Raw genomic sequence first — 27,564 nt, 5'->3', positions numbered from 1 at the left:
CAGAGGAGGGCCACATGGCCCTTTGGAGGGAAGGAAGAGAGAGGCCTCCTGCATGAGAGCGCACAGCCTGAGCTGGACACAGAGCAAAGCCAGGCTAGTGTCTGTGCATCTCCCCCAAAACAGTCATTCCAAGGATACAACGAATGTGCTTTGTAGAATAGGTGATTTACAGAGTTGCTCAAGACCCCAATTCTTTAAATGTTGTCCATGAACTTGTGATTCAAACTTTTACGAATGAGTTATGACACACCACCCGGAAAAGTCAATTACCTCAGCAAGACATTCAGCATAAATCAAAGATATATATAGCCTGGAGAGGCACTAGAGATCATCCACAGAGAGGAAGCGACTCACCCAAGGTCACACTGCAGACAATAGGGTTGGCTGAGAAAGATAAGCAATCCGTAACTTTTGCCTATAGTGGCATGCATTGGGAAACAGAATACTTGTCTTTTCAACTGATGCCCTCCATTTCTATCATCAGAACAGAGTGGAGAAGAGCCCTGGGCAGGGAATCAGAGACTCTGACATAGACTCTGAGCTCCCCAAGATGGGCTTCAATGTCTGATCAGTTACGTGGGGACCATTGTGACCACTCCACCAAGAATTTAATGAGGTCGTTGTGTCTGAAGACATTAGTTAGTAAAAGGTACACAGTCCTGAAAATGCAAGGGGTTATTAATAATCTGTATTATTCATTATTAGGGGGTATTATTGTTTGTTGTGCCTGGAATAATGATAGATAACTGTTTCCTGGGTTTTTGTTAACAATTTTTTTTTAATTTGATAAGGGAGTTTAACAAACTTTTGTTATACTTAATAAAGTATACTTTAAAAATTCAAACACCAAGAGTATAAAATGAAAATTAAATCTCCCCAACGCAACCCCTGTTGATATAAGTTTCTTATAGACTCTTTCAGAAAATGTTTTCTGCATATAACAGCATGTGTGTATCTTTGCCATTGTTCTGTACCTCGCTTCTTTATTTTTTTCATGTAACAGTACACCTTGGACAAGGTTACACAGCAGTACATATAAATTCAACTTATTCTTTTTTTAAGGAGGAAAGAGTGTTCTATTAATGGATAAACCAGAAATTATTTAACCAGACACCTGTTGATGGGCATTTGTGGTCTTGTTGGGGATTTTTACTGCTACAACAGAGCTGCCGTGAGCCCCTCATATGTGTGTTTGAGTGCATGGCCAGGAGAAGCGCCCAAGCATATGTTCTTAGACCTGAAATTGCTGGGTCAGATGCCAGGTGCATTTAAAGTCTTGAAAGATGGGAGGTCATACTAACACCCCCACATACGCCCTTCTCCCATTAACTCTATATGGAGTGTCCCTTTTTCCCAAGCTCTCATCAACCCTAGAAAAGAGAAAACATTTTTTTCTCCCCTCCCCAAAGCCCCAGTGCATGGTTGTATACCCTAGTTGTAAGTAGTTCTAGTTCTTCTATGCGAGCCCCTGCCACGGCATGGCTACTGAGAGATGGGTGGTGAGGTTCCACAACCAGGAAGCAAACCCAGGCCACTGAAGCAGTGAGAGTGCCGAACTTGAACCACTAGGCCATCAGGGCTGGCTTGAGAAAACTTGAATATTTGCCAATCCGAGAAGTGAAAAATGGAATCTTGTTACTATTTTGATTTGTGGGGCTCTTTTATTATGACTAACAGTGAACGTCTTTTCATATGTTGATTGGCAATTCCTTGTGCGGTGTTGTTTTCTTTAAAACAAAGTGTGTGTGTGTGAGAGAGAGATGAGGTGGCAGTTCCCTCATTAACTGTCTGTTTATAACCCTTGCCCATTTTTTCTACTTTTTTTTTCCCATATCACTTTGTATAACTCTCATAAATTCAGAAAAACAGCTGTGGGTGAAATGGCACAGAGTTTTTTTTCCTAATTTATTGTTAATTTTATTTGTTTATTGTGTTTGTTGCCTTGGATTTTTTTTTTAATATATAAAATAACCTTCTAACTGGTCCTCTCATTTCTACTCTGGCCACAATTGTGATCTTTTAAAAACTGAAGCCAGATCATGTTGCTTCCTTGCTAAAAACCCTCCTGCTGTTTTCCATCATTCTTAGAATAAATTTCACAATTTTGCCATGACCTTGAAGGCCCTTCCTGGTCTAGAAGCTGCCAGTTCTCTAACATCATACTATACCCTCCCCTCACTTGCTGTGCTCCAGGCGTACCTGAGCTCTTTCCCGTATCAGCTCTTTATACCTTGCTTTCTCTCCTCCTGGAAAGTTCTTTCCTCCTGTCTCCAGCTAGCTAACAGAGAAAGGCACTCTCATTCTTCAAGGCCACAGGTTTTTTTTGTTTGTTTTTTTTTAAACGTACTTTTTATTTATTTATTTTGTGAGGAAGATTAGCCCTGAGCTAACATCTGTCCCCAATCTTCCTCTTTTTGCTAAGGAAGATTGGCCCTGGGCAAACATCCGTGCCTGTCTTCCTCCATTTTATATGGGACGCCGCCACAGCGTGGCTTGACAAGCGGTGGGTCCGTGTGCGCCCAGGATCCGAACACCGGGCCACTGCAGCAGAGGGCGCACACTTAACTGCTATGCCACTGGGCCAGCCCCAAGACCACAACGTTAACGTCACCTCCTCAGAGGGGCTTCCAGGATCGCCTGACTGAAGGCAGGCCTTGTTCTGCTATTCTCTGCCTCAGCTCCCTGTCTACCTCTCCCGTTGCATTTATCAATGTATAGGCACTTATTTGCTGGCTTCCATCTGTTCTCCCCTCCAGAATGTAAGCTCCATGAGGCCAGGACCTCATCTGTCTTGTTCACCACTGCATCCCCAGCGCCTCCATCAGTGCCCGAAACATGGTAGGTCCTGGGCAGTTATGTATTTAATGCATGCTTTAATCTCGACTCAGATTTATCATTCCCTCCTTTTACAGCTTGTCATTTTTCTGGGCAGGTCGGGAAGGTACTTATCTCCCCTTTCATTTTCCGGTTTAGAGTCATTCCTTGTGACTCGTATTTACCGAGCACCCTCTCTGTTCCGGGCAGTGCCTCTAGGCACAGGGGGTTACTGCAGTGAACAACACAGGCAAGACAGCTCGAATCCCTCCAAGAGCTCGAATCCCAGTGTGGGGACGAAAGCCCACCACAAAATGCGAACAGAAAGATAAATGATTTTAGAGGATGGCAAGAGCTATGGAGAAAATAAAGCAGGATGATGTGAAAGAGGATGCGGGTGGCCTAAGTGAGTGTGTGCGGGCGGGAGGGAGTTTCACGAGAAGGAGGACGCCATGGGAAGAGCCGGAGAAGAGTGTGCAAGCAGGGGAACAGCAGGGACAGTCTGAGCGGGAAGGAGCTCGCTGGGTCCAGAGCACAGAAATATCAGGGCATCTCAGAGAAGTGAGCACTGCAGAGGAGGTGGGGTCACGTGACAGAGGTGGGCGGAGCGCTCCTGCAGGGCCTCTGCTGTACAGCATGGGGGCGCTCTTCTAGTTGCAATGGGCAGCTGGTGAGCGGCTCCAAACCAGAGCGGCACCGTCTCACTTCAGTGTTTGAAAGATCCCCCTCTGATCCACCTAGAAGTTGTTTTAGTGAAAGAAACAAAGAAGTAGGAATCTAGCTTTACAATTTTTTTTCCCACAAAATGACTGGTCAATTGTCCCATTTATTAAATAATCCATCCTTCCCTCCCCAGGATTTAATTTGCAGTGCTTCTTTCAACAATTACTAAAATTCCCTTGAGTATTTAGTATATTTGGGGGTGAGGGGCCTCCATTCTGTTCATTTGTTTCTGAAAGCAAACATTTTGATTATTGTAGCTTCATGATACATTTTAAGATCTGCTAGTACCACTCTCCCTTTACTACTATTTTTTACAGGAGTGTCCTATTTTGGCACATTTATTTCTTCCCAAGTGACTTATGAATCCTTTTGTCAAATTTTGAAAGTGAAATCCTCTTAGTGTATTAATTAGGATTCATTGGGTTTATAGATTAATTTATTAATAAACAGATTAAAGAGACGTTATATCTTTATAATATTGTGATTTTCTACTAATAAACACGGCCTATATCTGCTTGTTCTCATAGTATTTTCAGTTTTTTATACACCAATTTCACAGCTATTGATTTATTAAAATAATTTATATAACAGGCTTGCAAAAACTCATTACAGAAATTTGGAAAACAGGAACATAAAATATGAAAAAAAATACAGAAGCAAATAAAAATCCCATATAATGGCATTGCACATAAAGATCCATTGTTAACAGGCTCAGGGTGTGCAGGGCACACACAGACACGACTGTGGGGCATTGTCATACAGCATTTGAGTTTTACGCTGTTTAAAAATGAAACTTCACATTTGATCCCATCATAGTAGATATTCTCTAAAGCACAATTATAATGACCGCCCAATATGACATCACATAAATATAGTACAATTTATTCAGCCACTCTTCAAGTGTTAAACATTTTAGGGATTTTTTGGTAATGTTTTGTTCTTTTAAGTGGTACTGTAGTGAACACACTTACAAACAGGTATTTGTTCTCCTGATTATTTCTTAAAAAGAGTTTCTTTGACTTGACCTGTGGGTTCATGTCCTTTGCTAGTTTTTCCCTGCTGTGCAAGACCTCTTCATAGTAAAGATGTTGACCCTTTGTCTGCCAGAGGTGTGGTAAGTTTACCTAGTTTGTCGTATAGAGTTTATTGAATGGGGGAGGATTGAATTTTTTAATATTTTGGGGATTTGGTAAAAGATGAGGATCTCACTTGGTATTCTTTCCAAGAGCCAATTTTCACAATATAATTTGTTGAACTACATGCCTTTATTGTTTTCACTCTGAAGCCTTTTTCGTCTATACCAGGTTCAAGTTTACATTGGACCATCTATTTATTCCATTGATCTGTCAGTTGATTCTCACACCGGTGCCAAACTGTCTTAATTACTAGTTTCGTGATGCATTTCCATATCCTGCAGGTAAGGATCCTCTTGTTGTGCTTCCTTTTTCAAAATGTTCTAATTCTGAACCACCATAGAAAGAAGCCTCAGTTGAACAGCAAGGAGACCATCTGTGTTGGCTGGTGTGTTTGTGTCAGAATTAATTTCATGCTAAATGCACTACCTATGCTAAAATGGAAGAGCTGGAAAGCCGATCTTGTACCCTGACTGCCTAGTTCCCTGAAACAAAGGAGCTCATTGAAAACTACAGTTCCCAAAATGCACTGCTCCAGGGCTCTGGCTGGTCCCTCCATTGCCCACTGCATTGTGCTCACGGGCCACACTTGCCAGGACAGTGACCCCCTCCATTGGGCTCCAGACAGTGCCCAGGGGATGTGCTGGGATCACGGCTGAGAGAAGGGAGTGAGTAGAAATATGCTCAGAGGCCTCAAATACAGAACCACTGTTTAGTGAGATGGATGTCCAGTTCTCAGTTTAGATAGGACCCTGATCCTCGACCTCAAGCCTCTCATAAAGAGGGAGACGTTCCAGACCTACCTTCCTTCCTTGGAGCTGATCAGTTTTTTCATATCAGAATAGCAGAACGCATGTGGGCCTCCAACAGCAATCTCCACTCTGCCTCTTGTGGAAACTGCCCCAGAGATAGCAGGCTGCCAGTCTTGGTTCCTGGTGGTGGTGTACTGTTTTGCTCATTTGTGTTTCTTCAAAGGTATTTCTGAAGGGCCTTGGAAGCTACTGAGCAAGAATTGCTTGCAGAATGCCACTTGGGATTACAAGTCACCATTTATTTGTTTTAATAAATAAATGTAGTAAATATAAAAGACTGATGTCTTTCAGTATTAAGTTTTATGATAAATAGCCCCAGTTTCTCTGTATGTGCTGTTGATAGCTCCTACTTGGTCTTGGAAAGCCGTGGAAGAAAGAAGGAAGGACTGATGGCTGCTAAGGAGCTTGGGAAAGATTCCCCAGCCTATGATCTCAAAACTTGCCACCTCGCCTGGTTCCCCAGAGGTCTTCCTGGGGTGGCCAGAGAGGCCCTGCTGAGAATAAGAAGCTGGAAGCTCTGTTCCCATTTGCCAAGCTTCCCTGGGAGCCTTCCTCCCTCCTTCAGGGAACTTACAGGGATAGGGGAGGCTATTCAAGGCTCTCTTGGGTCCTCTGGCCATAACCACATCACAGTTATGGGCATGAGCTCCCCCTGCCTTCAAAAATTCCTGCCCCCTAGTTATTCAATCAAACACTAATATAGATACTTTTGTGCGGGAATTTGCAGATGTAATTAAAGTCTATGTCAACTGACCTTAGATTATGCTGGGAGGTCTGACCCAAGCAGCTGAGCATTTAAAAGCAGAGAGCTTTCCCTGACTGGTGACAGAAGAGGAAGTCAGAGAGATTCAAAGCACAAGGGAGATCTGACATGCCTTTGCTGGTCTGAAGGTGGTGGTGGCCACATGAGAAGGAATGCCGACAGCCCTGAGTTGCTCAGAAAGGCCCCCAAGGGATGGCCATCAAGAAAACAGGACTCCCAGCCTCCACTCACAAGGAACTGAATTCTGCCAATACCCCAAATGCACTTTCCAGCAGGTTTGTCCCCAGAGCTCCCAGAACATGGCTCAGCCCAGCCATCACCTTGAAATCAGTTTTGTGAGCCCCTGAGCAGAGATGCTGGACTTCTGACCTACAGAACCATGAGGTCACAAATGGGTCTTGTTTTAAGCTGCTTTGAAGCCATAGAAAATGAATACACTATCCAATGGCAATAAAATGCGCCTCCCACCCCAGCCCTCACTGTGCTAAGCAGGGCAGCCGGGATTAGAGCCCCACTCTGTCTGCATCGTTGCAGGAAATTCCCTGTCAAAGATCAGAAGTTAGCCCAGCGTGGTTCATGACAGGAAAACCAATTGCTCCCTGCTTGGCTCTGTGCCTCCTGATCTGAGGGAAAAGGGAGAGAGATCTGCCCATATGATAGTGTCCCTGGGAGCAGGGAAGGCAGTGCAGCAAGCATGACCCATTAACACATCAAGAGGAAGCCAAGGGAGGGCATCAGTAAAGCCCCACTTTGATTTTTCCGGGCATCTAGGGGAGGGAGAAGGCAACAGAGGCTGTGTTCTGAATCCAAAGCCATCTATTTCTATGGCTTCAAAAGGGAAAATCATCTAAGTCCTCACAGGGAAAAGAAAAAAGAAGACGAGAGGGAATCAAGTCTCCGCAGCCAGGCAGCCACAAAGAAGGAGTGTGGGACCAGGGAGCCACTCCCAGAATGTTCAAGTGTTCCCCCAGCAGACCCGCCAGCCGCCAGCGCTCCACACCCGGCCACTGGAGATTTAGACACATTCACGTTTTCTAAGCCTCAAATTAGCCCTTGTAAGAGCTTATCTCCTTTCCCCCCAATTGACTTTAATCAAGTGCTTCAGAAGCTGGGAAATATTTTAAGTTAATCAGGCCCTTAATGCAGGCGCCTGGGGAATGCTGCAGAGCCACGCGTTCCTCCGTTTGCCACACTCTGCTGTCTCTTTCCCTCCTCTGTTTCCCCCCCACGGTGTTTGTAAAATGCTTGGCAAGCTTGTCTCACCAATGAAAGGGAGGCTGAGAGAGAATGGAACGGCTGACATGACCCATTACAGCAAAATTGTCAGTTTTCCGGACAGTGGCAGACAAATGCTCCATCCTACAACAGGCTTTTTAAAATTCCTTACCAAAAAAATTTTTAACAAGTGTTTAAAGTGCACCCAACACTCGGCTTTGTTCCTGCCCGACAAGATCTCCCAGCAGGGTGACCTTCTTTCTGAACCCCAGCTGGGAACCCAGGGCTAAGGAGATGACAAAAGCTCAAACACAAATAACAATGACTAACTTGTATTGAGGACTCAGTCTGCGCTGAGTGCTAAGGTTTTACGCAAACTTGTTTACTCCCCAGAACAGCCCTTCAGTATCAACACTCTTATTACTCCCATTTTACAGATGATGAAACTGTGCACCAGAGAGGCGAAGGAATTCACCCCAAGGAGATCTTCCTGGCTCCTGTTCTATTTTACTGCGAATTTAAGGCCACGCAGAAATTCCAAGCTGGATGTTCTCATACCGGCAGTCCAGTTAGGGAGATCTGCTAATCACGTGAAACAAGGGACAAGGCTGTAGGGCTGCAGAAGGGGCAGCCAGGGGTCAAACGTGCAGCCATATCCTTGGTCAGGTTGCCCAGAAGCAGACCTTGAGATGAGAAGGTGTGTGCAAGGGATTTATTAAGGAAGAAGGAAAAACAACAGGTGAGGGAGAGGAGGAAGAATTGGAAGAGGGAAGAGGCCAACCAAAGGTGTGATTTAAGGGGAGGTCCCAGCTTCTGCGTGATCCCACGGGGGACTCTGGAGCATAAATTACACCTCAGAGTCTGTCCTGCCTCCAGGTGGGGAGCTGGCCTCTTGTACTCCTGCACTGGTTTCTCATTGGCTGTAGGCTGCCCAGGAGGCGGTAGGATTTCCAGGATCCAGCTGTCTAAGGGGAGGCCTCCTGGGAGAGTCACGGGTGCAAGAGTCAGAGACGCAGTACACGGAGCTGGGTGAGGAGTGAGGAGTGATGGGTGATGAGACTCAGTACATGGAATCAGTAAGAGGGATCTGAGGGGATCTGAGCAGAGCCAAACAGTGTCCACCACAATCTATTTGAATCCTGATGCTTCTATCTAGCTGTGTTGCCTCAGGCAAGTTGCTTAACCTCTCTGAGTCTCAGGATCTGCCTCTGTGAAATAAGAATAAAGATTCCTGGAGCCGGCCCAGTGACGTAGTGGTTAAGCACGTGCGCTCCACTTTGGCGGCCCGGGGTTCTCAGGTTCGGATCCTGGGTGCACACCGATGCTCCGCTTGTCAAGCCATGCTGTGGTGGCATCCCATATAAAGTGGAGGAGGATGGGCACGGATGTTAGCCCAGGGCCAATCTTCCTCAGCAAAAAGAAGAGGATTGGCATCGGATGTTAGCTCAGTGCTAATCTTCCTCACCAAAAAAAAAGAAAAAAAAAAGAACAAAGATTCCTATTCCTCTCTCCCAGAGTTATCAGGAGGATTCAATTCAATAAAATGAGAGTGTATGGTCTAAAATCAGCATCAGATCCCCATGATGTGGCATCACACAAATTGCAATAAAATTACCCATGAAGACACAGGAAGAAGACAAAAATCCACTGAACACTCATGAGCAACTCACAAAGACCAGCAAATGCTCTCCTCAGGACCAGCCCCCATCCTTCTCCACCAATCAGGAGGCTGAATGGTACCATCCCTTTGAGCTATGACCACACAACCAGAATTATGTCTTCCCATCAAACCCACCCACTTCTCCCCTGAAAACAAAGCTCCCTCCTAAAAGTTTAGAGCTGGCCCATGCAAAGCCAGCTACCTCACTGCACATCAAGTGTCCGGGACCTACGTCTATTTTGTTACCATCTGGAGGACAGCACTGGCAGTTTGCCAAAAGGGTCCCATCTGAATGGGGAAATGCAGAGAAATATGTCCAGGGTTGATAGCCGCAGGAGCTCTCTAATCTAGCTCCATTGTTTTCATTCTCTAATTAAGTGTCTCTGCTCACACTTCCAGCTCACCTTCCCGAGAAACCCAGCTATATTGAGCAGATATGTAAAAGCTGACAATTAAATTGTCTTATCAAATTCTCGCAGCTTATTAAGTTGTGCAATTGCATGGGAAATGATTAGTGTCTGTAAATAGAGGAAGAAGTGTCAGGCCCACGGGCTGCTGACGGGAGCTGGGGAGCTGAAGGCAGTCCCCTAGAAGGGGCGGGGGTGCAGGCCTCGCGGAACTCTGAGCAGGGCCTCCTTCCAGTCCTCCAAGGGCCCAACAGGCCTTGTCTTGAGCATCCAGGAAGCAAGGAGTAGCAGAGATTAACTGACTTCTCAGAGGTCCCCGAGAGAGCCCTGGACTTGAAGACAAGAGGCAGAGTGTCCAAGTGCAAGGCCCTACTGCCGACCAGCTGGAGGAACTGGGGGAAGCCACTTACACAATTGGTTTGCTTATTCCACCTAGTCAGGACTAGGGCACACACCCAAGTCGTGGTCAGACGGGTGCTTCCTCAGCGCTTTATTGAGGGCGACTCGGTTCTCAGAGAGAATTCTTCACTGCAGCTGTGTCTAAACACAGCTTCTGCTTTAGACTGTTAAGCCGTCAGCTTTACAGACCAGACCCTAAACAGGACCCCTTCCTTGTGCCAGGGATGGCGGACCCTCCCTGTGATTACAGATTCTGACTATCAGCCTCAGAATCAGTGCCCGACTCCTGGAGGCTGGAGCCCAGCTGCAATGAAACATTCTTGTGGTTGCTGGAGGATTGTTCTTTCCATTTCAGATATTAAGGGAAAAAGCTTAATGCATCTCATTTTCCTGGAATGTCTCATTTAGATTAGCCATTTGTATGTTGATGGTCCAGCCTCCCCCGCACACCACACAAAAATCTACAAATTACACAACTATGTGGACAAAACAGCCACATTTTGACCCTTGGCGTGGATTTTGACAACCATCACTCTCTTTGTATGAGATTCCTTTCCTCTGGTTATTAAAAGAAATCCATTATTTATTTTAGCTCAGTTCCCTGAAAGTATGGAGGAGCTACAGAACACCTACAGGGCTCTAGGAGTGGGGTAGGGTATAGGAAATTGGGAGAAAGGCCTTGGGTGGTGGGCTCCCTTCTTTCTATTGGATCGAGATATCCATGTTGGATAAAACCTGAGGAAGCAGAGTTTAGAAGTAGCCTTGCCCAGGCCCAACCAGGCAAAGAGTGGCAATGGCCAAGGCCGGGCTACTGGACATGTGATCTGATGACCAAGAACAGGAGCAAAACAGAACTCCCAGGACAGACTGCCCTAGACAGTGGGAATGAGTGGAGAGTTGGAGTCAGCCTTGGTCCAGCCCACGCCCACAGCCCTTGAAGCAACACCTATGCCATCACTTCTCAGCCAGCCAGAGGGATCACAGTGCCTCAGCCACAAGAACAACTCTAACAGTGTACAGTTTTGCACAGATTTCTGTATACCTGTAGGGCACTGTCATACTTGCCATACCTAGGGACCCGCTTAATGGTCCTGAGAGGTAGGCAGGGCAGCTCTCCCCACCCCTATTTGGTCTCACAGGAAACATCCAAGTTCAGAAATTCTGCCATTGCATAATCCATTCTTCAGATCCAGAATTCAAGTCTCAGAGGGCTTAACTGACTTGTCCAAGGTTACAAAATACCTCTACCCAGTCCAGGAGTAGAATTCAGGGTTTCTAACTCAGAACACACTCTTTTGCTCCATTTCAAAACACTTGGGGGAAAAACCCACATAAAACTCACAGGCCGCTAAGAACCCATTACGTCCAAGCTGGAAACTCAGGAGCAGACCCTGCGCACATGTATCCTGGAGAAGAGAAAAGGGCGTGGGTGTTTTCCTTTCTTCTTGTGAAATTTCTCTGGTCATGTGTTGAGTTCCTCCTGTATGTAAAGACTTCCCTCTTCTCAGCTTTTAAAAAGTGAAGCACTCTTGCTTATATTTTGGTAAAGCTCTAAATGCTCGGCTCACATGTCCCTCCCTCCTTTTCCCTTTTACGTACATGTCGCCTTTATGCAGGATGAGAGGCACATGTCAGTGACGGCACCACGGGGAGAAAGGGGAAGAAAATGTAATTTTCTTCTAAACAGACAAAAATTTACAATGTGAGAATTTTCTACTTTTTGATGGATGAGTCATGTGTATGCTACAAAATGAGTCACCTAAATTAGAAAGATTAATGCATTTGATTGAACACGCAACATCTTTGATTACTGACGCCAGGACCCCATGCTGGCATGGACTGGTCACCAAAGAAGCATCATGTGTTGCACTGAGTGGGAGTGAGAGATGAACAGGGCCCTGGGGAGATCTGCTTGGCCAGGGAACAGCTGGGCACAGAGGGGAGAAAACCCACCAGACGAAGACAGTACACAAGTGTCGAGCTCAGAGCTAATGGAAACCCTGGCATTTTACCAGGCAGACGTCTTCCTCCTCGGCCATTCCAAGATAACAAGCTGGGAGTCTCCTGGAGGTCATGGGCAAATCAGAAGGAAAACTGAGCAGAGAAAGGATGGAAGCAAGAGATGGAAAGTTGAAGGAGGAGGACTGGAGTGGGAGACAGGATACGGAGGAAACAGAGAGGAGAAGGGCCCTTCCCAAAATCAAGGTGGTGCAGCGAACCTTGTCAACTAAAGCAAAAGCCAGCCCAGGCCTAAGGTCAAGTAGGCACTCGAGGCTGCTCGGTGGCATGTGTTCAGGGAGTGGGGATTTCCCAGACTTGATCCCAGATCCTCCCCTTATTGTCCGTGGGGCTCTAAGCAAGTTACCTACCCTGGCTGAGCTCCAGCTACTTCATCCACCACCCGGGGATTCTGTGGGTATCACTGGGCTCACATGGGAAAGCACCTGTCATGGATCCTGGACTAGCAGGCATCTTGGTCCTCACCACAACTCTACACGGTTGAGTTGCTGGGGAAGAACCTGACCTGGCTAACACAGAGTTCACGTTCCTTCCACTTGGCCATCAGTTGCCGGTATGTTTTAGAGCAGCAAGCCCTTTTGTCAAATTAAATTTGACATGGAACCCCAACACAGAAAACCCGTGAGTGTGGAGCTTCCCTGCTTGAAATCAGAAGAAAGAGTTCGGCCTCATACTGAAGCCCTCTCCATCCCACATCCCCAACGCCAGCCTCGGCTGTCCCTCAGAGAACACAGGGCTCTGCTCACTCAGTTTAGAAATCACGAATGTAGGATATAACTTCTCACAAAGCAATGGACTCAATCAAAAATGACAGAATGACTTAAATTAAACAGCATTTGTGCAGTTACTATTCAGACACACATCAGGTAGGTTATGCTGTCAGGTCCATCTTACAGATAGTAAAACTAAGGCTGAAAGAGGCTAATAGGCTTGTCCAAGGACACACGTGTGATGGGTGGCAGAACCTCAGATGCCCACACTGTGAATCCATTGTTCTCTCTGGTGGCAAAATTCCTTATTAGCCCATCTCAGTCTCCTGAAGAGGAAATGGGGCCCACATAACAGAGAGTGGCTCATTTTCTCAGCTCCCCCAACCCCTCACCTCCAACTGACGCCGCCATCTGGTTTCCTTCAGCATCAGAGACTGGAGCTCACAGGCTAGCCTGGCACACTGTTCACACAGGATGTCCCTGGGGGCCCTCAGCCTCAAACAGGCAGAAGCATGCAGGCCAGAGCTATCTGTCTCCTCCTGGGGCCTCACCTTGTTCATTATCAGCTCTCTGGGCACCCGTCCCTCCACCCTCCCTGGAAGGCAGAGCCAAGATGGAGAGGAATGCTCTCACCAGGCCATCCAACATAGTCAGCTGTTCCCAAGCTGTGCTCCTTTGGAGAAAAATCTCCCCGACCTGGTCTGCATCATAAACATGTCTTTCCCAATCCAGGGCTTGGCCCAAGACTCAAGGATCCTGAGAAATGATCGGAATTCAGTTCTCGGTGGCTCAGAGTAATAATGGATGCTGGGGAAAAGGCCAACTCATTCACATACACTTAAGGAGATCCACTGTGTGGAATGAGCCATGCCCTGTGCTAGGTTCTGGGGGCACAAAAATGAAAAGACACATCTCCCTTAGGACATTAGGACCCAGTGAATCTTTCGAGATCATTTAGTCCCACCTATCCTTTTAAGATATGAGAAAACTGAGACCCAGAGATGAGGGATTGACCCGAGATGTTATTGTAATTCAAGCCAATAGGGTCTTTCCCTGAGACTTTTCAAGTTGGAGCTAGAGGAAAAGGCTGTGTAGTTGGGGCTTTCAGCCAAGGCTGGAACAAGAGTGAAATGAGTGAGATGCCTGGTGCAAAATGCAAGGAGGCATCCTTCTCAGGGCCGTTCTAGACAAGTGTATCTGGGACGAGAGAATGGGACCCAGGAGTGATGAGAGATGTATGGAGAGAAACTTTTTCTTCAAATTTGTGGCTACTTTAGTGCTTTCCAATAAGTCTCCTCTATCGTTTAAACCAGATGGAATGAGTTTCTGTCACTTGCCACTAGAGAGTTCTGACCAATTATGAGACCTTGCCATGCCCATCTCCCTCATATCTGCTTCTGCTTTGTGACTCAACTCAATGGTTCTGTCCCTCAATTCTGGCCACTGGCACTAGGCTCTCTTCCCTGTTGTGAGGCCAGTGTCCCCTCCTCAAGTACCCATCTCTATCAGGATCTCCAGAGCCGCTGGGTGGAGCCTCCCAAAAGCTTGGTGCCCAGCCCTCACCATCAAGGGGCTTGATGACCCATGGTGAGTTGAGCTAGAAAGAGGATGAGTACAGAATGTGCATGAGTCTCAGCTAAGGAGGAGGGCGGACTGTGCTGGAATGATGGAATAAGCCAAGTGTTGTCTGAGTAGAGGGATGGTGTAATTCGTTCTGAGTGATCAAAGAAGACCATGGAAAGGATGAAGAGGTAAAAGGCACTGAGAACCAGGAGACAAGACTCTAGGGTTTTTTCTGTCACGACCAGTAAACTGAGGTGCTGGTCAGGGCCCTCTGCCTGTCCTCCCAGATCCCACATTCTATCAAATCGTGGTCTCTTCCCCTGCCTGCCCAAATTCACAGGGCTGCCCATGGATCTTCTGTGATCTCCCTGCCTAGGCTAAAGGTTCTTCCAGGATGCCCACTGCCCCCAGCCTCTTCTCCAGACCTGGTCTTGCTACCGAGCCCCAGTGCTCCACCCCTGGCCAGTCACTGAGCCTAAGCATGGGGCCCTGCTCTTCTCCATGTTAGGACTGGAGCTAAAGGAACAGACATGAGAGGTTTCCTGTGTCAGGGCCTCCTCTCTTCCATCTGACCAGACTGAGGCGGTCAGAGGAAGATGGAGGTGAGAGGCCCATGATGGCAGCCATTGGGTCCAGTGCAGGAAGCAGCCTTAGTGGCCAAACAGATGATCTTGGACTCATCAGGGTTTGAGCAAACTGTTTGCCAACATGGTTCCCATCCTGGGCTGATGTTGGCAGAAACCCAGCATCTCAGCCCACAAGAAGCTGGACAGGAGCATCTGCCGACTTGATTCTCCTTAAAAGGAGAGTTCCTCCTCAAACAAGCAGGAGACACAGCGCGGGGGTGGAGCACCAGCCAGCGTTACCAGAGGCAGGACAGAGCTTCTAGCCCAGGAGGAGTTTCGTGTTTCAAATCACACATCACGAATCATTTTCTCTGCACATTCCTTGGAAGTTTTGGGGCATAAACTTTCCGCCTTATCTTTCCTAGAGTGGATGCCAGGAGCCGGCTCTAGTGATGTTTGCATTTAAGCAAAAGTGAGAATGGGTGTCAGCAGCTCCTCCTAGAGAGATGAAGAAATGAATCAGGCTGTCTCCAGGCCAGGGAGGAGAGAAGGGAAGAATGGGGAAGGGATGGGATGAAGAGCAAAGGAAGGAAGGGGGAAGGGGAAATAGGATTTGCTGTTGCTGTATCAAGTTAGGGTTTGCAAAGCTAGCTCCAGGGGGTGGTGCTTATGGAAGTGGGCTCTGGAGTCTCATTGCCAGGACAAATCCCAAGTGTGCCCTTACTGTGTGACCATGTGTGAGTTACTCAACCTCGCTGAACTTGAGTTTGCTTGTCAGTAAAATAGTACCGTCTTCCTAAGACTGCTGTGGGCACTGAATGAGATGACACGCATGTGACCCTGAGCACAACATCTGGCACACTGCGAGCACTCCATCCCACTTGGACATGATTATCCCTCTGCCAGGAACTTCTGTGCAATTTGGTTACACTGCAAACAGGAAGATGGCGAAGCCTGGGTCATGGTCTCTCTCATGATCTCAACAGATAGGCTTTGAATAGGTGCACTTACCTGAGTCACAGACGACGCTCACCTTGACCTATGAAATCAAAAGCTCTATCAAAGCGGACAAGCGCAGCATCAACATTTCACCTTCCACTGTGAAATGAATCAATAATTAGAATATTACTTAAAGATATGCAAATATATAGGTCCGCTAACCTTAAACCTTTGCTAATCGGTGTTAAGTTTGCCCTGGTTTTTTCTCAGACTTGAGCCTTCTGTATATAGGGTCTGTGCCTGCATAATACGTCATCTGAAATTAAGGTACTGCTACTTTAAAAAAGAACAACAAAAAGTCTGGAAACTGCTGTCCTAGACAATAGCACCTCTAGGTACAGGTTTGCACCCTTGAGACCCACTAGAGGTCACTTCTCTCCAGAGGAGAAGTTGCCTCTTCAAGGATGCGGAACATCCAGCCAGTGAGACTGAACATGGGGCATTGAGGCTAAAGAAATGATACATGTTTGGTACTTTTGATACATGTTGGTAATAAACACTGAATGCAGGATGTAATTATTTATTTTGTTTTGAGACACTCCTTTTTCCCACTCTGAGCCATTGCTTTCAATTTTACAAAGCCAAAATTGAGTTCAAGGAGAGATGTGGCATCTGTTTCATGGACAATAACCTTTGAAAATGCGTTTAAAAGGAAGAAAGCAGGGTTTTAGATATGAATAGCCAGGAACTGACCACGTGATAGGAAAGGTGGCTCTGCTGGACGGTCGCCCGGCGATCGGCCTCACACAGGTCAGCAGTTGGTCTCTCCCAGGGAAGAAGGTAAGAGTCACCCTCTGCCCTCCTCCACCTTGGCCCTGGCACTCCTGGGCCTTGAGGGAGGGGGAAATCTCACCTGCAAGAGTAGGTCGCCCCCAGGAAGTGAGGAGGGGCAAGGGAGGCTGGTAAATAAGAAGAAACCTTCAGTAAGAAAATTAAAACAGCCACTTAGAGCCCAGGCTTGCTGTCCAGCCCAGGGCCATGTTTTAGCATCTGGATGTACTAAAGTACATAACATTCAAGAGCCTTTGATAAGGATGGCAGAAAAACCCACTCACACCTAGATGGCTGCTGACCCATGAGGAAATCCCCTGAATATCACCTTTTGGACACGTTTTCCTCAAAAATATTGCATTTATTTTTAGTAGGAATCTTAGGGAGGAGAGTCCTTTTAACTACTTAATTTTTGTGTTTTTTTTTTAAACTTTAATACCTTAGGATTATTTTCCTTCAACACATTTATATCAAGATTCTTTTTTTTTCCCCTCACAGAATCAAAGGCAAAACCAAAAATATATTATGCCTTAAGAAGAACTGGAACTAGGTGGCTCCTGGGAATGCCCGAATGCCAACTGGTGGCTCCTCTTTCTAGAATATTGGGAGACAGAGGTGGCTTCACTCACCCCCTCTCCCTCAACTTTGGGCAGAGTGATTGACAGTTCCTCCCAACTATATCAAAGGAAGAGGAGGTAATTCAATTTCCCCAGGGGAAAAAATCACACTTCTTTTTTGACAATTTATCATTTACACGTCTTTTTCATGTAAGAAAAGTATTCAAACATAGCTTTTAGACAAACTCCCAAACGGCAGGGAAAAGTTGGGCATTCTCTGGAAATAACAGCAGAGGGGGGTGAGGGAGAAGGCTTTATTTTTTTTTATCTCATTCCATCTTAATACATACTCTGGATTAGATGCTGATTAATTTGGCACTAAGGGCTGCTGTTAATCAGTTGCACGTCAGCAATCATTTCTAGCCACATTTAGATTATAAAGCATGGTGGGATTAACTGCACTTTTACAAATTACCTTTTTAGAAAAGTATAAGTAAACCAGAAGTGCACTCCGGGGGGTGCCATCACCCCTGCTTACACTCACTGTGATTCTGGGGATTATGCAAAGGCTGGGTTTGAGCTGATGAATGTGGATGGATCATGGATCTCGTTTAACAAGGCATTTTGAGTGGGGAAGTCGATCCCAGAGACCTGAGCCAGTTTCCAGAGTGACAATCAAGCACTTCTTAGGCTCACACGTGGCGGGAACCTTGGCTGAACGTGGGGATGGTGATTGTCCTTCTGCCCCAGAGGAGAGTGGTCAGGTGACCTGGGCCCACAGCTGTCCCTCTGCAGGGCGCACAGACCCGCAGGTCTCCGCTGTCTGGAAGGTCCTGAGTGATCTGCTCATTCGGTGGGGATAACAAGAAGGCAGGGAGCAGGCAGGCAGGGGAACTAACCATCAGTGGCTTCCTAATATGCTCCAGGATTTATCTGGGGCTTTTCTGGGTCTTCCCTCTTAATTACAGAAACATTAATAGAAAAGAAAAACACAAAATTTGGAAAATACCGAAGAAAATAAAGTAGAAAAACGAAATTACCCACAATCCTACAACCCAGGGACAACCATCAGCTTTTTCAAATACTTGCTTTAGGCTTCCCTGGGGGGCGGGGGAGGGTACACTCAGGTGTGCGTTCATCCGTGTTATTTTCAATACTTCTCGTGAAACAAATAGAGAATAAATAACTAAATTTATGTGCATAATTAGGGTCATAATATATGTATACTTTTGCATCCTGTATTTTTCACTTAACACAATATTATGCTGTGTCGTGTTGGTCTTCAAAAATATCATTTTAGTGACTTGTGCTTTGATTATAAAAGTGATACAGGCCCCTGGTGGGAAACTTTGCAGCATACACATCCATATTTTGCCCTTGTTATTTCACCAGCAGACCACTATCACTGTTTACATTTTGTTATATCCGTCCACTTTATTTTTTCCTATTCCTAGATCAATTTATACGTGCCTGTGTACGTAAGTGTATATTCATGTATTTTTACATATATGTATTTATAAAACTTCGCATCCTCCTTTTTCACTTACATTATGTGGTGAGTTTTTCTAGTGACAAACACTGTTTTAAAAACCTCATCTTAATGACAAATTAATATTGTGTTATGTAGTAGTAACATACTCTCCCAATTTTGGGATATTTGGGTTGTTTCTAATGTTCCATGTGATAAACAGTGCTGGAAAGAATATCCTTCCACATGCAACTTTATGTCGGTCTCTAATGTTTTCTGGAATCTTTGGGAAATTAGCTAAAACTTTAGCTCAGTTTTATGTTAGGCTTAAAAGGCTGTCATCACCACCCACCCCCAGTGCACTTAGTGAATTCTGAAATTCTCGTTAAAAAAGGCAAGTGCTTTCTGTTTTGATAGGATGCTTCCAGTGATGGAGCACTCACTACCAGCTTAGTCAGGTCCTTCCACATTTGGGCATCACAAACATTTGAAGGTCCTTTCCTATATCAAAACAGAATTTAGTGCTATATAATGACTAGATGTTGGGGAGACGGGGAACTAGCTAATTCCTAATTCTAAACAGTTTCAGACATTTCTGTACCCCCTCCCTCCTCCAAGCTAGTGAACTCAGTCATTTGAGTTTCCTTCCAAAGCCTGGATGCTGGGGCCTCTTCTCTTCACGGATCCTTTCCTCTGCCACCCCCTGGCTGCCCCCATCCCTCTTTGAGAAAGGCCCAGCCTTTGCAAGGTGATCCCCTCACTCTTTCTCACATGTATTTAGGAAAATGACTCTTGATTGCTCTATAACTGATATGGTGTAGACATGCCCCGGCCACACCCTAGGGACAGCAGTGGTACCAAGGTTAAACATACCCACCACCTTTGCAGCCAGACCATCCCAGCTTTTGGCCCTGCCCATCCCTCATCTGCTGTATGACTTGGGGCATGATGCTGAACCTCTCTGAGCCACCAAGGTTGTAGGAAGGGTGAAGTGAGATGACAATGCATATGCAGAATTCACACAAGGTCTGTGCTCGATGCTGTGCAGTCTACCCCATCTGGTGATGAATTCTCCACCTGGGAAAGTTCCGGGCAACATGGAGGAAACATGCCATTCAATGGCTCCCTTGGATCTACAGTGGCAAACTCTCTGGTCCCAGGGAGTCTGAGCCCAGGGTTCTGGGTGAAGCACTCCATGGTTTCCAATGTGCCCACAGGTGGCTGTACAGTGGAAAAGAGTGTGATGGAGAGCTGACCAGACAGGACTGGTGTGCTGGGACCTGCTTATCTGGAGCATCCCTATTGGGGACACAGCAGCTGTAAGTCAGACATGCCCAATAAACTGGGAGGCTTCAGGCATGGCTGGTTCCAGGTTACCCACTCACCTCTGCTTCTGAGGAGCTGAGCAGTCTGTGCAGAGTCACACACGCACACACCCTCTTCAGGAGGAAACTCCCAGACTCAGGATCTCAAGACCTGGGATCAGTTCTGGAAATGGAACAAGTGAAAGTTCATAAACAAATACAAAACAGAAGAAAACAGGCTTTGGTTCAGCTTTCCAAAATAAATGGCATTTTTGCATGCTGCTGCAATTTGGTCAGAAAAGAACAGGTCTGTAACGTTTGATTAAAATGTAATTTGGGAAGAGGAATGAAAGAATGGAACTACTCTGGCAGCTCTGGTGATGAGTCCTGCTGTTCCCACCAAGTCCAGCATCAGATAACAGCTGTAAAGAGGCAGCTCGGAGGGAGAGCTGGGGCCTGGGGCTTCCCTGCTCTTCAGGAAGTCATCGGGCCCACAGCGCAGTAGACATCGGGGACAAACCATGTCAGGAGGGAGGACAGCTGCTTAAATTTTATTAACTCAGAGCCCCTGGATGGAGCTCATGAGACATCAGTCAACAAACGTGTTGCAGTATCTTTGTTTCAAGCATTGATCTTCATTCTCCCTCCCTGCTGATTTTGTAGTTGTTACTGTTGCTAAGATGTTTCGTTACTGTCTGTGCTCCACCGAGGTAACCAAAGTCCAAAAGAGGCTGCCTATTGCGGGCCCGGTGCATCCTGCTCTACCAACCCCCATGCCTTCACATTCCTTCTGTGCAGAAGGCCTCTCCCTGCCCATAGCTCCATTGGGTAAACTCCCATTCATCCTTTGAAACCCATTTCAAAGATGCTGAAACCGAAAAGACTGGGAGTCATCCATCTCTGACACCTCACTCTCCCACAGCCCGTCCCCAGGTCCCATTGCTTTACCTCTTGAATCCTTCCCCTTTCCCTCCATCCCCACTGCCCCGCTGATAGCCCTATCATCTTTCCCCAAGATGCAGCCACCTCTATGTACCAAGTACCAGACTAACTATGTCACAAACAATCCCATTTCATCCTCCCAGCAGCCTGTGGTCCTTGCCTGACCGATGAGTAAACCATGAGTGTGCACCTCTACCACTAATTTGTTCCATGACCTTGGGCAGTTTGCCCCCTCCCACCTGGGCCTGAGTTTTCTTGTGTATAAAATGGGGAGCTTGAATTACATTGTCTTTAAGAGCCTTTGTAGTTCTAAAACTTGATACCTCACATTTCTTGCTTTAAAAAAAAATGCCCCTAGTGGGATCATGTTTTCAGCTTTATATTTGGAACTGGGCAAGTTTTAAGAGGAATGGCGATCAAATGGACCACACGATAGGATAGTGAAGGGCCAGCAGGAAATGGTGAAGGACTAGGTGTCGTCCAGCGTTGAGAGGGGAAGCCGCGGGAGTGGAAGGGGGGGACATCAGAAGGCCCGCACCCTCTAAAAGGACATCACGTGGAACAGGCAGCCCACCCTCCTCTCCTCTGGAAAGCAAGTGTGAAGGAATAGTAGGAAGTTGTCAGGAGGCACGTTTCACCTAAGTTTACAAAACAACTTTTTAGGTCTGTACTCCTGCGAGATGAAAGGGCACAGGCCTTAGTAATGAAAAGACCCAGGTTTAAAAATGGCTCGGCCACTTACTGGAACCATCTTGTTGAATTCTTGAGCCTCGTTTTCCTTACATGTAAAATGGGACTAAAAGCAAACCAACCACAGAGAATTGTGGTGAAAATTAAAATACATATGTTTGTAAAGTCCTTAGCACAGAGCTGGCACGTATAATGAGTTGCAAGTATTATTAGCATTAGAGCAATTATTGTTACTTTTAGCAAAACGACAAGACCAGTTGTTTTCACCTTCACGGAAGCGTCCTCATTGAGTGGGTTCCTCCTTTGAGGGAAGGTGGAGGTTGCCCTCCCCGCGCAAAGCCCCTGTGGTACTACCAACCCAACCTCTAAACAGACCACAGAAAAGTACTCAACAGAGTGGGCAGACCTTATTACCAACGCCAGACCAAGCGTGAGCCTCAATTCATGTAATCCACCCAAGCGACTCACCCAGTTTTCCAAAATCACAGCTTGAAGGAATCATTACACCTCATGCCTGATCCTGGAGGCGGCTACGACCTTCCCTCCTTGAAAGCATCCACACACCAAGACAACACAACACTCTCTGAAAAGCGTGGAAAGGTCTATTCACGTGGGGGCCAGGTTTATTAACGTGCACAGCATGCAGGTCCTACAGAGGGCTGGGCCACCACGCTGGGACCAATGTCCTTTATGATTCAGAAGAGGACTTGCCCCAAGAAACAGAAGAAAGAAGCAAGGTGGATCTACACATTACAAGTCATCTTCAAAACTCATCCCCTGAATTCTGAAGTCTTGCAAGTCAAATCTCCTTTTCCGGTGTCTCCAAGAGCCCTCAGATGCTGGTTCTCTTCTCAGAGGGGAGAAATGCAGATGAAAACTTGTTTTGTTCTCTCCTACTAAAGCCCACTCTTCCTACCACTTGAGAAGCCCACAGTTTATATTCTCTTAAGTGTCTTTAGAAAATAAAGTTGTGTTGGCAGGTGATGACAGAAGCTTGACAGGTGAGTAAAAACTCTTTTTGCCCTGAGCATTCCTATTAATGTACCAATATATCTAAATTTTTGAAAAAAACTTCTCTCCCCCTGCTTTTTTTTTTTTTTAACCATAGTAGTAGCAGTGTGATTCAAACTTCATTTTATTTGAAGCCAGTTTGTTTACTGAACTGAGATCTCAGTTTCGGAATCCACGGACACCATGAATAGAGAAGTAATTGGATTTTTTGTTTTTAAAGTCTTGGTTAAGAATATGAACTTTGCCACCAGGCCAGGGGAGTCTTAACCCCAGCTGCACATCAGAATCACCCAGGCAGCTTTAAAAATACCGATCTCCAACTCCGCCCCAGGCAATTAAATCAGAATCTCCAGGCATGCGTACAGACAATCAACCAGATCCTGGCTCTCCAGATATCAGCTGTCTGATAGAAACAGGCACTGCCTTCCTCATCCATATGATGGGAGAAGCAACATGCCAATCTCACAGAGCTGTTGCAAAGATTAAATAAGTTAGCTCATGGGGCCGGCCCCATGGCCTAGTGGTTAAGTTCAGTGTACTCCACTTTGGCGGCCCAGGTTCTCAGGTTCGGATCCCGGGTGCAGACCTACACCACTCATCAGCCATGCTGTGGTGTCAACTCACATATAAAATAGAGGAAGACTGGCACAGATGTTAGCTCAGGGCCACTCTTCTTCAAGCAAAAAAAAAAAAAAAAGAAGATTGGCAACAGATGTTAGCTCAGGGCGAATCTTCCTCAGCAAAGGGGAAAAAAAAAAAGCTCGTGTGAAATGCTTACCTAGCACGTGCCTGGCTCCTCATAAGACCACGTAGGTGGTGAGTACTGATATTGGGCTGGATACAACACCCTGACATTGTGGCAGAGGTGGGAAGCTCTCTCACCCTGGGCTGTGTAAAGCGGGGGCCCATGCCTGAGCCCCAGTGTCCTCATCTGTAATACGGGATGATAACATTATCGTCCCTGGAAAGTCATTTTGAAGATTCAGTGATGCAAGTTAGGTAAGGCTTAGCACATGCATGATATAGGGCACACCAACACGTGTTGGTTCTCATTATTGTAAAAAGTGATACATAGCCCAGGAGAACTATCTTGTGACATAGAGATCAGTGCCCCGTTATAGAGATGACAGGTTAAGTGACTTGCCAAAGGTCACCAACTGGTGAGCAGAATACCCGAGATTTGAATCTCAGACTAGCTTTTCTCCAAAGTCAATATTTTCCCTCTTCCTCAATCACCATTGTTATAGTAGCTCAGTTGCTTCCTCAGTGAGGCTAAGCCCTTAGCCCGGCATTCGAGGCCTTTACAGTTGGACTCCAACCAGCCTTTTCCCATCTTATCTCCACCGATCTGCGGGTATGCACCATGCATTCTCGCCTTTGGGCCTCAAGTCACACCTCTCCGTGTGCCCAGGTCCTTCCCCTATTCCAGGGCCTGGTCCAGAGGCTGCCCCTCCCATCATCTGCCTGCTGGCAGTGCTCCCCCCTGGGCTGAGGCCCTGCAGCACTTTGTCAATTATCTTAGTCCTTCTGATATCATCGAATCTTGCTTACAAGGCATTTCCGTCCTGCCAGACTGTGGGCTCTTAGGAGCTGGGATTTGTCCTAATCGGGTTTGTTCTGGCGGCTGCCTTCAGTAATTCAATCTAACGCCTTCCATTTTTAAGTGGGGGTTGGCAGGGGAGACATGTTTGTCATAAATTGACCCGTTTGACTCATTTGAGATGTCACAGACACACTTAACATTATTAATTTTCCCCCAGGTTTGGCTGTGAGGTGTTTGGCAAACTGTCGGTGATGAGTTTTTGACAGTCGGTCGTGCTGGAAACTCAGGGCGGCAGATGGGTGTGGTAACAGCGTATGGCTTCTAGTGTAGGTTCAGTGTTTATGCATTTTTACAAACTACAACTTTATATTTATGCGTAAAGAAGGGAACGAATTCAAAATTAAGTTGTGCATTTCGAGGAGCTGTGTTGATGCTTTTAAACAAGAAGCAAATTTAGGGTGGTTGAGGAGCCCCTGGAGAGGGAGGGTGGAGCCTTGGGCTTCAGTCCCACCTCCCCCACCAGCTGGGGGTGTGACTGTAAGCCAGTGAATTCCTCTTTCAGGGTCTCTATCTTCTCAACTGTCAAATGAGGAAGCTGGACTAGAATGCATTTGATGTCTGTTCTAGGTCCAACTTTCCAGAAATCATTGTACGCCAACTCACTGGAATTCGTAGACTCTGGTATTTGTTCTTCGGGACCATCAGGTGGTGAGGAAGCTTTGAGTGTTCTTGCCCCTAGAATGACCTCTGTTGCTGACCAGAGGCCTGAACTTGATGGACTGAGTCCCTATGTTTTCTGGATTCATTTGACAAACAGATTTGTCTTTGCACTAAGGAAAATGCTGCCCCATAGGATCTGGGCTTTGGGGAAATAGATCAGGTTCTATTTGCTTTGCAGAAATACATCCAGGCCTTAACTATCTTTAAACTCCCAGGGTGGTTACTAAATCTCAGCTCTTGGAGATCAGCCCATCCAACTGCCTTGTTTTATGGATGGGGAGAGTGAGGCCCAGGGAAGGGAAGTGACTTACTCAAGGCCATGAAGGGCAATGGGGTAGAGATGGGGCAAGGATCCTGTTCTCCTGGTTCAGGGACTACCTTACTACATGCTGTGCTGTGGAATTTAACGTAGGCATGGCTGGGGTTGGGGAGAGATCCCGAGCCCTCCTGGAAGGAAGGGGCTGGGTACATGGAGCCATGTGAACCCCTCATCTCATCTCTCCTGGAGTCAAATAGGTCAGAGTTGGAGGGGCACCAGGGAATGTCTAGTCCTGTGTGCCCCATCCTGGGAGGAGCAGGCAGTGAGCCAGAAGCAGGAAAATCCTCACCCCCAATGTGAAGGTATTTGGAGGTGGGGCCTTTGGGAGGTGATAGGGTTAGATGAGGTCATGAGGGTGGGGCCCTCCTAATGGGATTAGTGCCCTTATAAAAAGAGGAGGAGACTTGGGATCTTGCTTTCGCTCTCCAGCATATGAGGATTCAACAAGAAGACAGCCACCTGCAAACCGAGAAGAGTGTTCTCCTCAGATACTGGATCTGTCAGTGCCTTGATATTGGACTTCCAGTCTCCAGAGCTGTGAGAAATCAATGTCTGTTATTTAAACCACCCTGTCTATGGTACTTTGTTATAGCAGTCCAAGCTGACTAAGACACTAATCTTATGCAACCTCTTTATTTTATGAATGAATAGACTCAAACTCAGAGAGGGCAAGTGACTTTCTCAAAGCCACACAGGACATCCCGCTAAACCATGATCAGTTTCTTTGTCTTTCTAAAGGGTCAGAAAATTCTCTACCTTTATGGAGGCATCCAGAGAAGGCTAGAGCCACTCAACACATCTTCCAAGGTGCTGGAATGCTCATTGTCAGGAGGACTTGAAAGATTTCCTGTTTTTAAAAAGCTGAAATCAAAAAGTGCTGTCATTTTCTTTAAATACATTCTTTTGAATAAAACATCTATTCTCGATGCCAGCAGCAAGCTTCGAAACATGTTCAAGATGACATGATTGATAACAAGAAGGCTTTTTCAAGATGTTTCTAATTTCATCTTCCTGGTTAAAGAATGCGAACTTTCTAACATGATGTATGGCCTAATAAGAAGGTGTGCTCGAGCCGAAGTTATTTATTTATGCTTCCATCTTTGACAGATGAATATTAACTACGGAGAAAATTGTAAAGCCAATTAGTAAGAGCTGAATAATGTCCATATGAGGATGTGAGCGGGGAAACACAAGTTACTTCTCATCCAAACGACAGAGCAGCAGCACTCTGCCTTTCTCTGGGGTGCCGTGGCCAAGGCCAGGGCATCTCCCTGCAAGGCCCCTCAGGTTGGCCTGGACGAAGTCCAGTCTGGGAGCTGGTTCTGGGATGCCCAGGGGAGAGTCACCCTTGCTGTTGAATTCCCTCCATGCGGGACCTGCAGAAAAAGTGTATTTCTGTCCATCATGCGGGCTTTCTCCAGCTACTCGGCTGGCTAATCACCAGCACTGAGGGCAGAAGAGGGAGAACAGGAAGAAGCAGAGCTCCAAAGACAGGCTCCACTCTCCTCTGCTTCTGGAAGTGAGTCTCAGGGAGTCTTCATTTCCTTTAGAAATGAAGGTAACAAATCCCCAGTCCCAAACCCCCTCATCTCCTCCGAGTCTGGTCTGCCCTTCATGCCAATGCTGCTCCCAGGAACTGCATATGCAACAGGTATTTGTTGAGGACCTACTATGTGCCAGGCACCAGAAACATCAAACAGAGTCTTGGCTGTCATGGGGCTTGCAGGCCAGAAGACAATATGGCGGGATCCCTCTGGGCACTCGGGAGTGAACTCGTACGCTGGGACAATACTGTTCCCCACTCCTGCAGTCTGCCTTGTTGCTGAAGCTAAGAAAGGGAGGTGGAGGGGCTGATGGCAGCTTCCAAAATTAACAAGAGGTTAATTTATCCAACACATGCTGCAAATGTTGTGTTATGCTTCCAGAAATGAAGAACAAACAACCTGTGATTTCACTCGGAGGCTGTAAATTATTCTTTCCCCCAGCACCCTGGGCACCAATCTGTCACCTTGCTTTTTGTAGCCCATTGCTAATTTTTAATAATTTCTTGACAACTGCTTGCTCCACATTAACATAACATTACCACAGCGCAATTCAAGAAAGCAGTGGCCTTTAAGGAGTAGAAGTATGCCCCCCCATCGCCCTACTCTTCTCCAGCCCCGCATATTTAGCCACTGATGGGGTCTGCCTGAAAACTGACCTGTACATTTTTCCATCACAAATAACTTGTCTTTAAAGAAAAAGGTCCCCCTCCAACCTGAACCACCAATGATAATTAATGTCCTAGCAGGGCTTCCATTTCTCTCAGTCCTGACTCCCTCTGCCTTGCCTACCAGCCTCACTAAAGTGTGTTAATGGGTTTTCCATTAAGACACCCCTGCCCACTTTCTAAAGATTCCTGGATGATAAAGCTGATTGCAAGAAGGAGCAGAGATCAGACATAAGGTTGTAGAATC

Source organism: Ceratotherium simum, chromosome 30, assembly GCF_057802395.1.
Source record: "Ceratotherium simum simum isolate JZ-2026a chromosome 30, ASM5780239v1, whole genome shotgun sequence".
Taxonomy (NCBI): Eukaryota; Metazoa; Chordata; class Mammalia; order Perissodactyla; family Rhinocerotidae; genus Ceratotherium; species Ceratotherium simum.
The sequence above is the reverse complement of the archived record's forward strand: the minus strand, read 5'-3'. Positions refer to the sequence as shown.